At 38.4% G+C, this 14,411-nt stretch overlaps 1 protein-coding gene and 1 pseudogene across 2 annotated transcripts in view; both read left to right on the top strand.

The window, feature by feature from the left end:
- Positions 1–14,411, top strand: part of LOC133543404 (uncharacterized) — a 428,419-nt gene that overhangs the window by 257,445 nt on the left and 156,563 nt on the right. The gene's annotated exons all lie outside the window — the stretch shown is intronic.
- The window catches only part of LOC133543794 (PI-PLC X domain-containing protein 1-like), a 54,361-nt pseudogene continuing 45,698 nt past the window's right edge, over positions 5,749–14,411 (top strand).

Raw genomic sequence — 14,411 nt, forward strand, 5'->3', positions numbered from 1 at the left:
GCAAATCCCTTGACTGTTTATGGGGAACACTAAGACGTGGTCAGACCTGGTCCTGCGTGCGAGGACCATCTTCACACGTTGGCTGCCTTGACTTTTGATAATAAACCAGCAACTGTTTGCATGTTTTATTCTTTACATCCCACCCTCGTGCATTCCAAAAACACTTTCACAATAAAACTTAAGTGCAATAAAAGCGCAAACAGGGTAAATTTTACGAAAAATTTTGCAATTTTACCATTTAAAACTCATTGCATAAAAAAATAATAATGACTCTAAACAAATGTTATAAATTAATGACATATATAAGGCTCTGATTACTTCACATCAAATATATTATTATGTGTTTGCCATAAAGTTATATTTGACAAAAAGTGCATAAAACAGAATAATTTGTTTTAGGTCCAAAGATACAAAACTAGCTAAAATGTTAGCATAAAATATTAGCATTCAAATATAAGAGAGATTGACATACTTCCAAGATGGTGCTACATATTAAAAACCATGATTTTTACATTTAAGGATACAAAGCTATTAAAAAAATGTTAGCATGCTAATATAACAGATGTTAGCATACTTCCAAGTTGGCTGGAAGTATCAAAATCTATGATTTTTAGGTCCAAAGATACAAAATTAGCAAAAAAAAAAAGCATTAAATGTTAGCATGCTAATATAAGAGACGTTATCATACTTCCTAGCTGGCGCCATGTATGAAAATCTATTTTTAGTTAAAAGATACAAAACTAGCTAAAAAAAACAGCATAAAATGTTAGCAGGCTAATACAAGAGACGCTAGCATACTTCCTAGATGGTGCTGTCACGCCAAATCACAATAAAACTTAAGTGCAATAAAAGCGCAAACAGGGTAAATTTTACGAAAAATTTTGCAATTTTACCATTTAAAACTCATTGCATAAAAAAATAATGACTAAACAAATGTTATAAATGAATGACATATATAAGGCTCTGATTACTTCACATCAAATATATTATTATGTGTTTGCCATAAAGTTATATCTGACAAAAAGTGCATAAAACAGAATAATTTGTTTTAGGTCCAAAGATACAAAACTAGCTAAAATGTTAGCATAAAACATTAGCATTCAAATATAAGAGAGATTGACATACTTCCAAGATGGTGCTACATATTAAAAACCATGTTTTTTAGATTTAAGGATACACATCTATTAAAAAAATGTTAGCATGCTAATATAACAGATGTTAGCATACTTCCTAGCTGGCGCCATGTATGAAAATCTATTTTTAGGCTCAAAGATACAAATCTAGCTAAAAAAACTGCATAAAATGTTAGCAGGCTAATACAAGAGACGCTAGCATACTTCCTAGATGGTGCTGTCATGCCAAATTTCTTCCCCCTCAGGCCCCCATTTACTTCCGGGGTCATGATTAATACAAACGTTTTGTTAACGCCATATTATAAAATACAGACGTTTTGTTAAAGCTATATTATAAAAAATTTAAAAAAATGTTTTAACAATTTACAAACACAAGCTATGGGATGACGCATTTACTTCTGGGGTCACGTTTCCACTTACGTCATCCCATAGCTTGTTTTTAAAAAATATATATATATTTATATATATATTTTTTATAATATAGCGGTAACAAAACGTCTATTTTTATAATATAGCGTTATATTTTTATAATATAGCGTTAACAAAACGTCTGTATTAATCATGACCCCGGAAGTAAAAGGGGTGGGGGGAAGGTTTTTGTAGGGGAAAGAAATTTGGCGTGACAGTGCCACGTATCAAAAACCATGATTTTTAGATTTAAGGGTTATAAAACTAACTTAAAAGCTAGCATGTTAATATAAGAAACATTAGCATACTTCCAAGATGGCACCACGTATCAAAAACCATGACTTTGATTTAGGGATACAAAACTAATTCAAAAGCTAGCATGAAACGTTAGCATGCTAATACAACAGACATTAGCATACTTCCAAGATGGCGCCACGTATCAAAAAGCATAATTTTTAGGTTCAAAGATACAAAACTAGTTAAAAAAAAAAACCCATAAAAGATTAGCGTGCTGCTTCAAGAGACGTTAGCATACTTCCTAGATGGCGCCACTTATCAAAAACCAAATTTTTACGTTCAAAAATACAGAACTTACTTAAAAGCAAGCATAAAATGTTAGCATGCTAATATAACAGACATTAGCATACTTCCAAGATGGCGCCACGTATCAAAAAGCATAATTTTTAGGTTCAAAGATACAAAACTAGTTAAAAAAAAAAACATAAAAGATTAGCGTGCTTGTACAAGAGACGTTAGCATACTTCCTAGATGGCGCCACTTATCAAAAACCAAAATTTTTACGTTCAAAAATACAAAACTTACTTAAAAGCAAGCATAAAATGTTAGCATGCTAATACAAGAGACGTTAGCATGCTTCCAATATGGCGCCACGTATCAAAAAGCATAATTTTTAGGTTCAAAGATACAAAACTAGTTAAAAAAAAACCCCATAAAAGATTAGCGTGCTTGTACAAGAGGCGTTAGCATACTTCCTAGATGGCGCCACTTATCAAAAACCAAAATTTTTTAGGTTCAAAAATACAAAACTTACTTAAAAGCAAGCATAAAATGTTAGCATGCTAATACAAGAGACGTTAGCATGCTTCCAATATGGCGCCACGTATCAAAAAGCATAATTTTTAGGTTCAAAGATACAAAACTAGTTAAAAAAAACCCATAAAAGATTAACATGCTCGTACAAGAGACGTTAGCATACTTCCTAGATGGCGCCACTTATCAAAAACCAAAATTTTTAGGTTTAAAAATACAAAACTTACTTAAAAGCAAGCATAAAATGTTAGCATGCTAATACAAGAGACGTTAGCATGCTTCCAATATGGCGCCACGTATCAAAAAGCATAATTTTTAGGTTCAAAGATACAAAACTAGTTAAAAAAAAAAACCATAAAAGATTAGCGTGCTTGTACAAGAGACGTTAGCATACTTCCTAGATGGCGCCACTTATCAAAAACCAAAATTTTTAGGTTCAAAAATACAAAACTTACTTAAAAGCAAGCATAAAATGTTAGCATGCTAATACAAGAGACGTTAGCATGCTTCCAATATGGCGCCACGTATCAAAAAGCATAATTTTTAGGTTAAAAGATACAAAACTAGTTAAAAAAAAACCCATAAAAGATTAACGTGCTCGTACAAGAGACGTTAGCATACTTCCTAGATGGCGCCACTTATCAAAAACCAAAATTTTTAGGTTCAAAATACAAAACTTACTTAAAAGCAAGCATAAAATGTTAGCATGCTAATACAAGAGACGTTAGCATACTTCCAATATGGCGCCACGTATCAAAAAGCATAATTTTTAGGTTCAAAGATACAAAACTACTTAAAAAAAAAAACCCATAAAAGATTAGCGTGCTTGTACAAGAGACGTTAGCATACTTCCTAGATGGCGCCACTTATCAAAACCAAAATTTTTAGGTTCAAAAATACAAAACTTACTTAAAAGCAAGCATAAAATGTTAGTATGCTAATACAAGAGACGTTAGCATACTTCCAATATGGCGCCACGTATCAAAAAGCATAATTTTTAGGTTCAAAGACACAAAACTAGTTAAAAAAAAAAAACCCATAAAAGATTAGCGTGCTTGTACAAGAGACGTTAGCATACTTCTAGGCACTTCCTAGGTGCGCCACTTATCAAAAACCAAAATTTTTAGGTTCAAAAATACAAAACTTACTTAAAAGCAAGCATAAAATGTTAGCATGCTAATACAAGAGACGTTAGCATACTTCCAATATGGCGCCACGTATCAAAAAGCATAATTTTTAGGTTCAAAGATACAAAACTAGTTAAAAAAAAACCCATAACAGATTAGCGTGCTTGTACAAGAGACGTTAGCATACTTCCTAGATGGCGCCACTTATCAAAACCAACATTTTTAAGTTAAAAAATGCAAAACTTACTTAAAAGCAAGCATAAAATGTTAGCATGCTAATACAAGAGACGTTAGCATACTTCCAATATGGCGCCACGTATCAAAAACTACATTTTTAGGTTTAAAGATACAAAACTAACTTAAAAACTAGCATGAAATGTTAGCATGCTAATACAAGACACATTAGCATAATTCCTAAATGGCGCCAGGTATCAAGAAGCATTATTTTTAGGCTCAAACTAAGGTACTAAAATAGTTAAAAAGCCAAACTTGATTTAAATAGATTTGAAGTAGGCTGGACGATAATGGCAAAACTAATAATCAGGTTTATTTATTGTACCTCCAAAACTCAGCTTTTATTATAGTTTTTTAAAAGATTGATATAAAATAGTAAAAATAAATAAATTTGTAAAATAATAATAGCGATAACAATACATTTAACTAATAGCCCGATTGTAGCTGAGATAGGCGCCAGCGCCCCCCCGCGACCCCAAAAGGGAATAAGCGGTAGAAAATGGATGGATGGATAATAGCCAATATATTACCAATAAAATTCACTTTTTTCCAGTTTGTTTTTAAGTCAGTTTGTGTACATTTTACATTTTGTTGATCAAACACAAAAATTCTAACATTTATTGGTGCAATAAATACATCTTATTTTAGATCAAAAACCTAATTGTGTAAATGTATTTGAAGTACATTATATACTTCAACGATCTACTTTTTTTAAAACCTTTTTTTTTGTCAGCGTTTTTTGACCGGACGTGACACAACGTGCTATTATTGTGAAGGCAGGAAGTGTTTTGCGCTGTTTTGCCAGTTTCTTGATTCGGGTGACTTTGCGCGGGTGTCCCTAATGGTGAGTGACCAGATAGTGTCTTTAAAACAGACGGAGAAGAAGTATTTGGACTGGACGACAGGGGCAGTGTTGCTACAGTCAACTCCAAACATAAAACTTGCATTCATCCATCCATTTCCTACCGCTTATTCCCTTTTGGGGTCCCGGGGGGCGCTGGTGATCATCTCAGCTACAATCGGGCATGTTTCAGTCAAACTTCTTCCACCAAGGACCACTTACTGAAAAGTCAAGTATGTTGGGACCATTTTTGTACGTTTTTTTAATTATAAAAAATGTTTAAAAAACAAACAAACAAACAAATATTATATATATTTAAAGACATATTTTTTTGTTATAGGGTGACTAAGAATACTATTATTAGTTATTAGTGTAAAACAGTAATTTTTTTTTCAATTCTTAGCTCCTTTTTTTACATTTGTATTGTTTTTCCCATGTAAAAATAAAATGAAATAATAATAATATAATTGTGTAACTGCATAATCTAGTAGGTCAAAAAGTCTGCCTGTACAAAAATATTCATGTTCATTTGCACATTTAACAGTGTTTATTATGGCTGTTGTAATTTAAAAAATAATTCATTACTTAGTGTTGTTTAATTTTTAATGAATTAACTAAAGTTTGCTTGTATCTAATTTTTATTTTGAGAATTTGTAATATTTTAGATCAGGTGTGTGTAAACCTCTTTTACCAAGGACCCCTTACTGAAAAGTCAAGTAAGTTGAATTTTTTTAAACAAATTATTAGGTGACTAAGTATGCTATTATTAGTTTTTAGTTTATTAATGTAGAAAAAAATGTTGCTCTTTTTCTAACATTTTACTGTTGCTTTTCCCCATGTAAAAATAAAATGAAATAATAATAATATAATTGCGTAACTGCATAATCTAGTAGGTCAAAAAGTCTGCCTGTACAAAAATATTTATGTTCATTGACACATTTAACAGGGTTTATTACGGCTGTTGTAATGTTTTTGATTTATTCCTAAGTGAGTAATATTTTATTTTTAATCACCTTTCTTCAAATTTTAAGTATATTTTATGTTAATTTTGAGAGTTTGTAATATTTTAGAACAGGGGTGCGTAAACTTCTTCCACAGAGAAAAGTACTGAGAAGTCAAGTATGTTGGGACATTTTAATATTTTTTATTATTAAAACCCCCCCCAAAAACAGATATATTTAGGTAAAGAGACAACTTTGAGGTATATTTGACTAAGAATAGGAAAGACGAGATGGCGCCCAAGGCGGATTATAGTGAATTTAAAAAAGGCGTTGCTAAAACAGGGAAGGAAGCTAAAAGGAACAAACGTTTACATGAACGACCATTTGACCAAACGAAATGCTGATATAGCTCGAAAAGCACGCCAAATGAGGAGAGAGAAGACAATTCTACAAACTTGGACATCGAACTGTAAAGTATTCTTCAACTCAACGGGAGAACGCCAAAGTGCTGGTGATTAGAAACATGGAAGATCTGAAGGAATATGGCGTTTGAACTGGACTGTAAGGTAAAAGCGACTAAACACAATCATGACACACATTGACAATACGCAAGATACAAGTCACATCATTCAGTTGATAAATGAATATGATAATGTACAGTTGAAAGCATCCAATACACATGGAACAGGATATAGACCCGGACAATCATTTCTTCCTCAATATCAATGAGAACTGCTGCTACTATACCAATGAACAGTACAACCAGAATATTATTACTAAAGGCAAATGATCAATTATCCATTTTAATATTCATCCATCCATTTTCTACTGCTTAATCCCTTTTGGGGTCGCGGGGGGGCGCTGGCGCCTATCTCAGCTACAATCGGGCGGAAGGCGGGGTACACCCTGGACAAGTCGCCACCTCATCGCAGGGCCAACACAGATAGACAGACAACATTCACACACTAGGGCCAATTTAGTGTTGCCAATCAACCTATCCCCCAGGTGCATGTCTTTGGAAGTGGGAGGAAGCCGGAGTACCCGGAGGGAACCCACGCATTCACGGGGAGAACATGCAAACTCCACACAGAAAGATCCCCGAGCCTGGATTTGAACCCAGGACTGCAGGACCTTCGTATTGTGAGGCAGACGCACTAACCCCTCTTCCACCGTGAAGCCCTCCATTTTAATAGTAGAAGCTTAAATAGGACATCAAGGACTATTTACACACATTTTCACAACCATCCATCCATCTTCTTCCGCTTATCCGAGGTCGGGTCGCGGGGGGCAGCAGCCTAAGCAGGGAAACCCAGACTTCCCTCTCCCCAGCCACTTCGTCTAGCTCTTCCCGGGGGATCCCGAGGCGTTCCCAGGCCAGCCGGGAGACATAGTCTTCCCAACGTGTCCTGGGTCTTCCCCGTGGCCTCCTACCGGTTGGACGTGCCCTAAACACCTCCCTCGGGAGGCGTTCGGGTGGCATCCTGACCAGATGCCCGAACCACTTCATCTGGCTCCTCTCGATGTGGAGGAGCAGCGGCTTTACTTTGAGTTCCTCCCGGATGACAGAGCTTCTCACCCTATCTCTAAGGGAGAGGAAACTCATTTGGGCCGCTTGTACCCGTGATCTTATCCTTTCGGTCATGACCCAAAGCTCATGACCATAGGTGAGGATGGGAACGTAGATCGACCGGTAAATTGAGAGCTTTGCCTTCCGGCTCAGCTCCTTCTTCACCACAACGGATCAGTACAACGTCCGCATTACTGAAGACGCCGCACCGATCCGCCTGTCGATCTCACGATCCACTCTTCCCCCACTGGTGAACAAGACTCCTAGGTACTTGAACTCCTCCACTTGGGGCAGGGTCTCCTCCCCAACCCGGAGATGGCACTCCACCCTTTTCCGGGAGAGAACCATGGACTCGGATTTGGAGGTGCTGATTCTCATTCCGGCCGCTTCACACTCGGCTGCGAACCGATCCAGTGAGAGCTGAAGATCCCGGCCAGATGAAGCCATCAGGACCACATCGTCTGCAAAAACATTTTCACAACCATTTAACATAATTGCAGTATCTGAAACTTGGATTAACAGTGAAAACGTGTCAGATTTTGAACTGGATGGTTATGACTTTATTAATATAAATAGACAAAACAAGGGGGGTGGAGGGGTGGCAATCTACGTGGATAGCACCTTGGGATTCAAACGTCTGGATGATATGACAACTGTGGTTGATAACCTACTTGAATGTCTAACGGTTGAAATTTGTATGGAAAAAAGTAGAAATGTCATTATTAGTTGTATACACAGATCACCAGGTGCAAGCATTGCACATTTTACAGATTGGATGGAATGCCTTTTTTCAAAGAAGAGTAATGTTAATAAAGCTGTCTTCATTTGTGGAGACTTTAATATCGACCTTTTAAAACCCAGTAAAAATAACGATATAGTTAATTTCATTGACACAATGTACAGTATAAGTTTTAGCTCGGTTGGTAGAGGGGCCGTGCCAGCAACTTGAGGGTTGCAGGTTCGATTCCCGCTTCCACCACCCTAGTCACTGCCGTTGTGTCCTTGGGCAAGACCCTTTACCCACCTGCTCTCAGTGCCACCCACACTGGTTTAAATGTAAAAATTAGATATTGGCTTTCACTATGTAAAAGCGCTTTGAGTCACTAGAGAAAAAGCGCTATATAAATATAATTCACTTCACTTCACATCTGTACCAGTGCGGTCAGGGGAGGCAGTGTGATTAAAAGCCCTGCGATGAGGTGGCGACTTGTCCAAGGGTGTACCCTGCCTTCCGCCCGATTGTAGCTGAGATAGGCGCCAGCGCCCCCCGTGACCCCGAAAGGGAATTAGCGGTAGAAAATGGATGGATGGATGGAAGTCTATATCCCAAAATCACCAGACCTAGTCGAATTTCATCCCACTCTGCCACTCTAATCGACAACATATTTACCAACGATATTGAAAATAAGACCGTAAGTGGGCTATTGATCAAAGATATCACTGACCACCTCCCAGTTTTTCTGATATTTGATGGTAACTACAGGACAACAAAATTAGAAAAGCCAACCCAATACAGAAGAATGAGATCAGAGGAATCCATTAGTTCATTTAAACATGATTTACTGGAGCAGAATTGGGATGTAATTTATGAAAATGGTGATGTTAATAGTGCTTACAATATATTTTTGAGAATATTTAGGTCATTATATGATAAAAAAATTGCCCAATAAAAGAATGCATCAGCAAAAGAAAGTATACTAATTGTCCTTGGATCACAAAGGGATTGCAAAATGCTTGTAAAAAGAAAAACACTCTTTACAGGGAATTTATAAGATTGAAAACAAAAGAAGCAGAAAATAAATATAAAGAATATAAAAACAAGTTAACTAATATTTTGAGGTCAAATAAGAGGGATTATTATAAGAAATTACTAAAAATAATATCAAAGGAATATGGAATTTATTAAACAGTATCAATCAATCAATCAATCAATCAATCAATGTTTACTTATATAGCCCTAAATCACTAGTGTCTCAAAGGGCTGCACAAACCACTACGACATCCTCGGTAGGCCCACATAAGGGCAAGGACAACTCACACCCAGTGGGACGTCGGTGACAATGATGACTATGAGAACCTTGGAGAGGAGGAAAGCAATGGATGTCGAGCGGGTCTAACATAATACTGTGAAAGTTCAATCTATAATGGATCCAACACAGTCGCGAGAGTCCAGTCCAAAGCGGATCCAACACAGCAGCGAGAGTCCCGTTCACAGCGGAGCCAGCAGGAAACCATCCCAAGCGGAGGCGGATCAGCAGCGCAGAGATGTCCCCAGCCGATACACAGGCGAGCAGTACATGGCCACCGGATCGGACCGGACCCCTTCCACAAGGGAGAGTGGGACATAGAAGAAAAAGAAAAGAAACGGCAGATCAACTGGTCTAAAAAGGGAGTCTATTTAAAGGCTAGAGTATACAAATGAGTTTTAAGGTGAGACTTAAATGCTTCTACTGAGGTGGCATCTCGAACTGTTAACAGTACGTCTTCAAATAACTATCCAACGTATTTCATGAATGATGGTAAAGAAAATGATAATATTGAAGATGTAGATAATGCCTTCAATAAATTCTTTGTAAGTATTGGACCCGAAATTGCAGCAAAAATCCCAGATCCACGGACAACTGGTAAAAATGTGGAGGGATTGTTGGAGATAAATCTCAATTCTATGTTTTTAAATGCAGTGGGTGAAGAAGAAGTGTCGGATATTGTAAACAAATGTAAGAACAAAATGTCCACAGACTGCAATGACATTATCAATCAATCAATCAATCAATGTTTACTTATATAGCCCTAAATCACTAGTGTCTCAAGGGGCTGCACAAACCACCACGACATCCTCGGTAGGCCCACATAAGGGCAAGGAAAACTCACACCCAGTGGGACGTCGGTGACAATGATGACTATGAGAACCTTGGAGAGGAGGAAAGCAATGGATGTCGAGCGGGTCTAACATGATACTGTGAAAGTTCAACATGATACTGTGAAAGTTCAATCCATAATGGATCCAACACAGTCGCGAGAGTCCAGTCCAAAGCGGATCCAACACAGCAGCGAGAGTCCCGTTCACAGCGGAGCCAGCAGGAAACCATCCCAAGCGGAGGCGGATCAGCAGTGCAGAGATGTCCCCAGCCGATACACTGTTATGGGAGACACACTGCATCCTATCAGTAAGATAAGAGTTAAACCAAGACAGGGCTAAGTCTGACATACCAATTCGTGTTTTGATGCGTTCTAATAAAATATTATGATCGACGGTATCGAAAGCAGCGCTAAGATCGAGGAGCAGCAACATAGATGACGCATCAGAATCCATCGTTAGCAATAGATCATTAGTCAATTTTGCGAGGGCTGTCTCAGTAGAGTGATTTTTCCCTGAAACCGGATTGAAAGGTTTCCACATAGATTGTTAGACGCTAAGTGTTCATTTAACTGCTCCGCAACAATTTTTTCGAGGATTTTTGAAATAAAGGGAAGGTGAGACACCGGTCGGTAGTTTACCATGAGGTCAGGATCGAGGTTAGGTCTTTTAAGAATTAGTATGGCATTGGTGAAAAATGTCATTACAGGAATATCAAAACCATTAACATATATCTGTAATCTGTCATTTCAAACCGGCACATTTCCGAATGAAATGAAAATAGCTAAAGTTATACCTCTGTTTAGAACTGGGAGCAAACATCACTTCACAAACTACAGACCCGTCTCTTTACTTCCACAATTCTCTAAAATATTAGAAAAACTATTCAATAACAGGTTAGATGCATTTATAGAAAAACATCATTTACTCCCTGACTGTCAATATGGGTTTAGATCAAACAGATCTACATCAATGACAATCATTGAAACAATAGAGGAAATCACAAATGCCATAGACAAGAAACAATATGCAATGGGAATATTTATTGATCTAAAAAAAAAAGCATTTGACACAATTAACCATGATATATTCATCAATAAAATGGAAAAGTATGGAATCAGGGGAGTTGTACTAGACTGGCTTAAAATTTACTTAAATAAGAGACAACAGTTTGTGAAGTTGGGGAATTGCTGTTCATCGTGTTTGGACATTGCTTGTGGTGTCCCCCAGGGGTCAGTGTTGGGGCCAAAATGGTTCATCCTGTATATCAATGATATCTGTAAAGTGTCGACATTATTGAAATTAGTGTTATTTGCTGATGACACAAATATTTTTTGTTCAGGGGATGATTCAAATCAATTACAGGAAGTCATTATGGAAGAAATGAGTAAACTAAAAGCTTGGTTTGACTATAATAAATTGTCATTAAACCTGACTAAGACTAAGTTAATGCTGTTTGGAAAGAGGACACGTGAAACAAGGGTACAGATGCAAATAGATGGGGTGGATATTGAAAGGGTTTTTGAAATAAAATTCCTTGGAGTTACAATTGACTATCAAATGAACTGGAAACCACATATAAAACATGTAGTCTAAGGCAGGGGTGCCCATTACGTCGATCGCGATCGACTAGTCGATCTCGGAGGCTGTGTCAGTCGATCTCAAGCCAGGCATTAAAAAATAGACACAAAAATGAGCAATCATCAATCATACCAAGACTTCACTTTCGTCAGTTGTTTGACATTCTCGGCACCCGAGGATCTTGTGAGATGACGCTGGCTGCTGCGAGCTCATATTTAAGAAAAAAATCACTAACAGGGCGGACGCAGAGAAACACATTTTATTTCTAGAGACTCCGTACCTACTGTCAAAACTCTAAAGACCGACTGCACAGTTCCTGTCTTCACCATAAAAGACCTGTTTCATCCTGCCTGTGCTAACAAAATAAGAGTCTCAGAAAGCTAGCGTGCACAAGCTAGCAAGCTACGGAGTTTGACGCCAATGTATTTCTCCCCCGCCCTCAGCGACCGCTTTCTCACTTGCTTGCCCACCCGCACACTCACTGACGTCACTCACCTGCTGCCAGACATTAAAGGGCCACACACATATGCTACTCTCATAACAAAGTGTTTAAAAACCAGTATGCAAGTTGGACAAATGAGATGCCAAATCCAACCACTTTCATGTGGTATTGGACAGAAAGGAGGACTTTTTTTTTCCTCCATTTGAAAATGCGGACGTTATCAGCACCACTGTCTAATTCCAATCAATGCAAGTCATCAGAATCAGGTAATACACCAACTTATATTCTTGTCTTCATGAAAGAAAGGAATCTATGTGTGTTAAACATGCTTGTATTATCATTAAACACCATTAACCTGTTAACAAAAATGTCTCTTTCATAAATAAATAAATATAAATTATAAATAGGAATGAGGTAGATCCCCTCGACTTGGTCAATTGAAAAGTAGCTCGCCTGCAGAAAAAGTGTGAGCGCCCCTGGTCTAAGCTGTCAAGAAGCATCTCAGTAATAAATAAAGCAAAGCAGGTTCTAGATCACAAATCACTCCACATTGTCTACTGTTCATTAGTTTTACAGTATTTAACCTACCGTGTGGAAGTCTGGGGGAATAATTATAAAAGCTCATTAAACTCAATAACTATACTTCAGAAAAGAGCTGTACGCATCATCAACAAGGTTGGATATCTGGACCATACTCATTCACTATTCTTACAGTCACAAATATTGAAATGTAATGATATTATTTTGTATCAAACTGCACAAATAATGTATAAAGCCAAAATAAATAAACTCCCAGGAAGCATTCAAAAATTGTTCAGCACACGAGAGGGGGATTATAACTTAAGGGGAAATTTTAATTTCAAAATGCTTAGTTGTAGAACGACCATCAAAAGTTTTTGTACTTCAATCTGTGGAGTGAAACTATGGAATGGTTTGAATGTGGAGTTAAAGCAATGTCCAAACATAAACCAGTTTAAAAAGAAGTTTAGGTACATGGTATTCCAGAGGTACAGACATGAAGAAGGGCTTTGATATTGGGTTTCTTGTGTTACCAAAGAGTTAGGGGCTGCCCATTGAGATTAGATTAGATTAGATAGTACTTTATTTATTCCGTCAGGAGAGTTCCTTAAGGAAAATTACAATTTCCAGCACAATCCCATTCAAGATCAGACAAACATTACAGGGAGACAGAACAGGATCGCTGACGGGTCTGCCGGCTTCCAGCGCCCCTTACAAAAAAGATGAGATACAGGTAAACAAGGAGGGGGAATAGAAGATTAAAACAAAATAAAAAAAATCGGTCTTAGCCTGGGCCCTGGAGAGGAGGTGCAGACTGAGGCCAAGGGAAAAAACAACAACTCATAGCCATGGTACACATCCCTCTTCCATGTGCGTAAGAGGGAAACATCAAACATCAAAGAACACAAAAGACATTAAAGACGTTAAAGCAGCAGATACAAGCAGACACTTCTACATACAGCTATGAATAAAAAGTAAAAGAAACATATCCACTGTGGTGGCCTCTGGGGTGTTCCACGCCATCGTCCGCTGGGGTGGAGGGAGCATGGCCAGAGACAGGAGCAGACCCAACAAAGCAACCAAGATAGCCGACTCCATTTTCGGCCTGTGTCCATTCCGCATGGATGAGCGACGATACGTCCAAGGTGACTGAGGTGTCTGACACCTGCTCACCCAGCCAAGACACCGCGAAGCCTCTCCGTCCCAGCGCTCAGTGCTAGCTCCGCAGCCCTGTCCCCTCATCCGCACCTCCTCCAATCCCTCCAAACTCTGCAGTCCTGTCCCCTCATCCGCACCTCCTCCAATCCCTCCAAACTCTGCAGTCCTGTCCCCTCATCCGCATCTCCTCCAATCCCTCCAAACTCTGCAGTCCTGTCCCCTCATCCGCACCTCCTCCAATCCCTCCAAACTCTGCAGTCCTGTCCCCTCATCCGCATCTCCTCCAATCCCTCCAAACTCTGCAGTCCTGTCCCCTCATCCGCATCTCCTCCAATCCCTCCAAACTCTGGAGTCCTGTCCCCTCATCCGCATCTCCGCCAGTCCCTCCAAACCGACTCCGGTGTGGCAGACACCCAGCAGCTGGTCTCCATGGCCAAAAGGCTCCCGGGAGGCAGATCCAGAAGTCCACAAAAAAAATGCACCACAGAGGTCACGAAAGTGGCACCCCTTGTCACACAGTCCCAAAGGGTCCCGGACCAAAAGGCAAACAAAT

This window comes from Nerophis ophidion, linkage group LG26 (assembly GCF_033978795.1).
Source record: "Nerophis ophidion isolate RoL-2023_Sa linkage group LG26, RoL_Noph_v1.0, whole genome shotgun sequence".
Classification (NCBI taxonomy): Eukaryota; Metazoa; Chordata; class Actinopteri; order Syngnathiformes; family Syngnathidae; genus Nerophis; species Nerophis ophidion.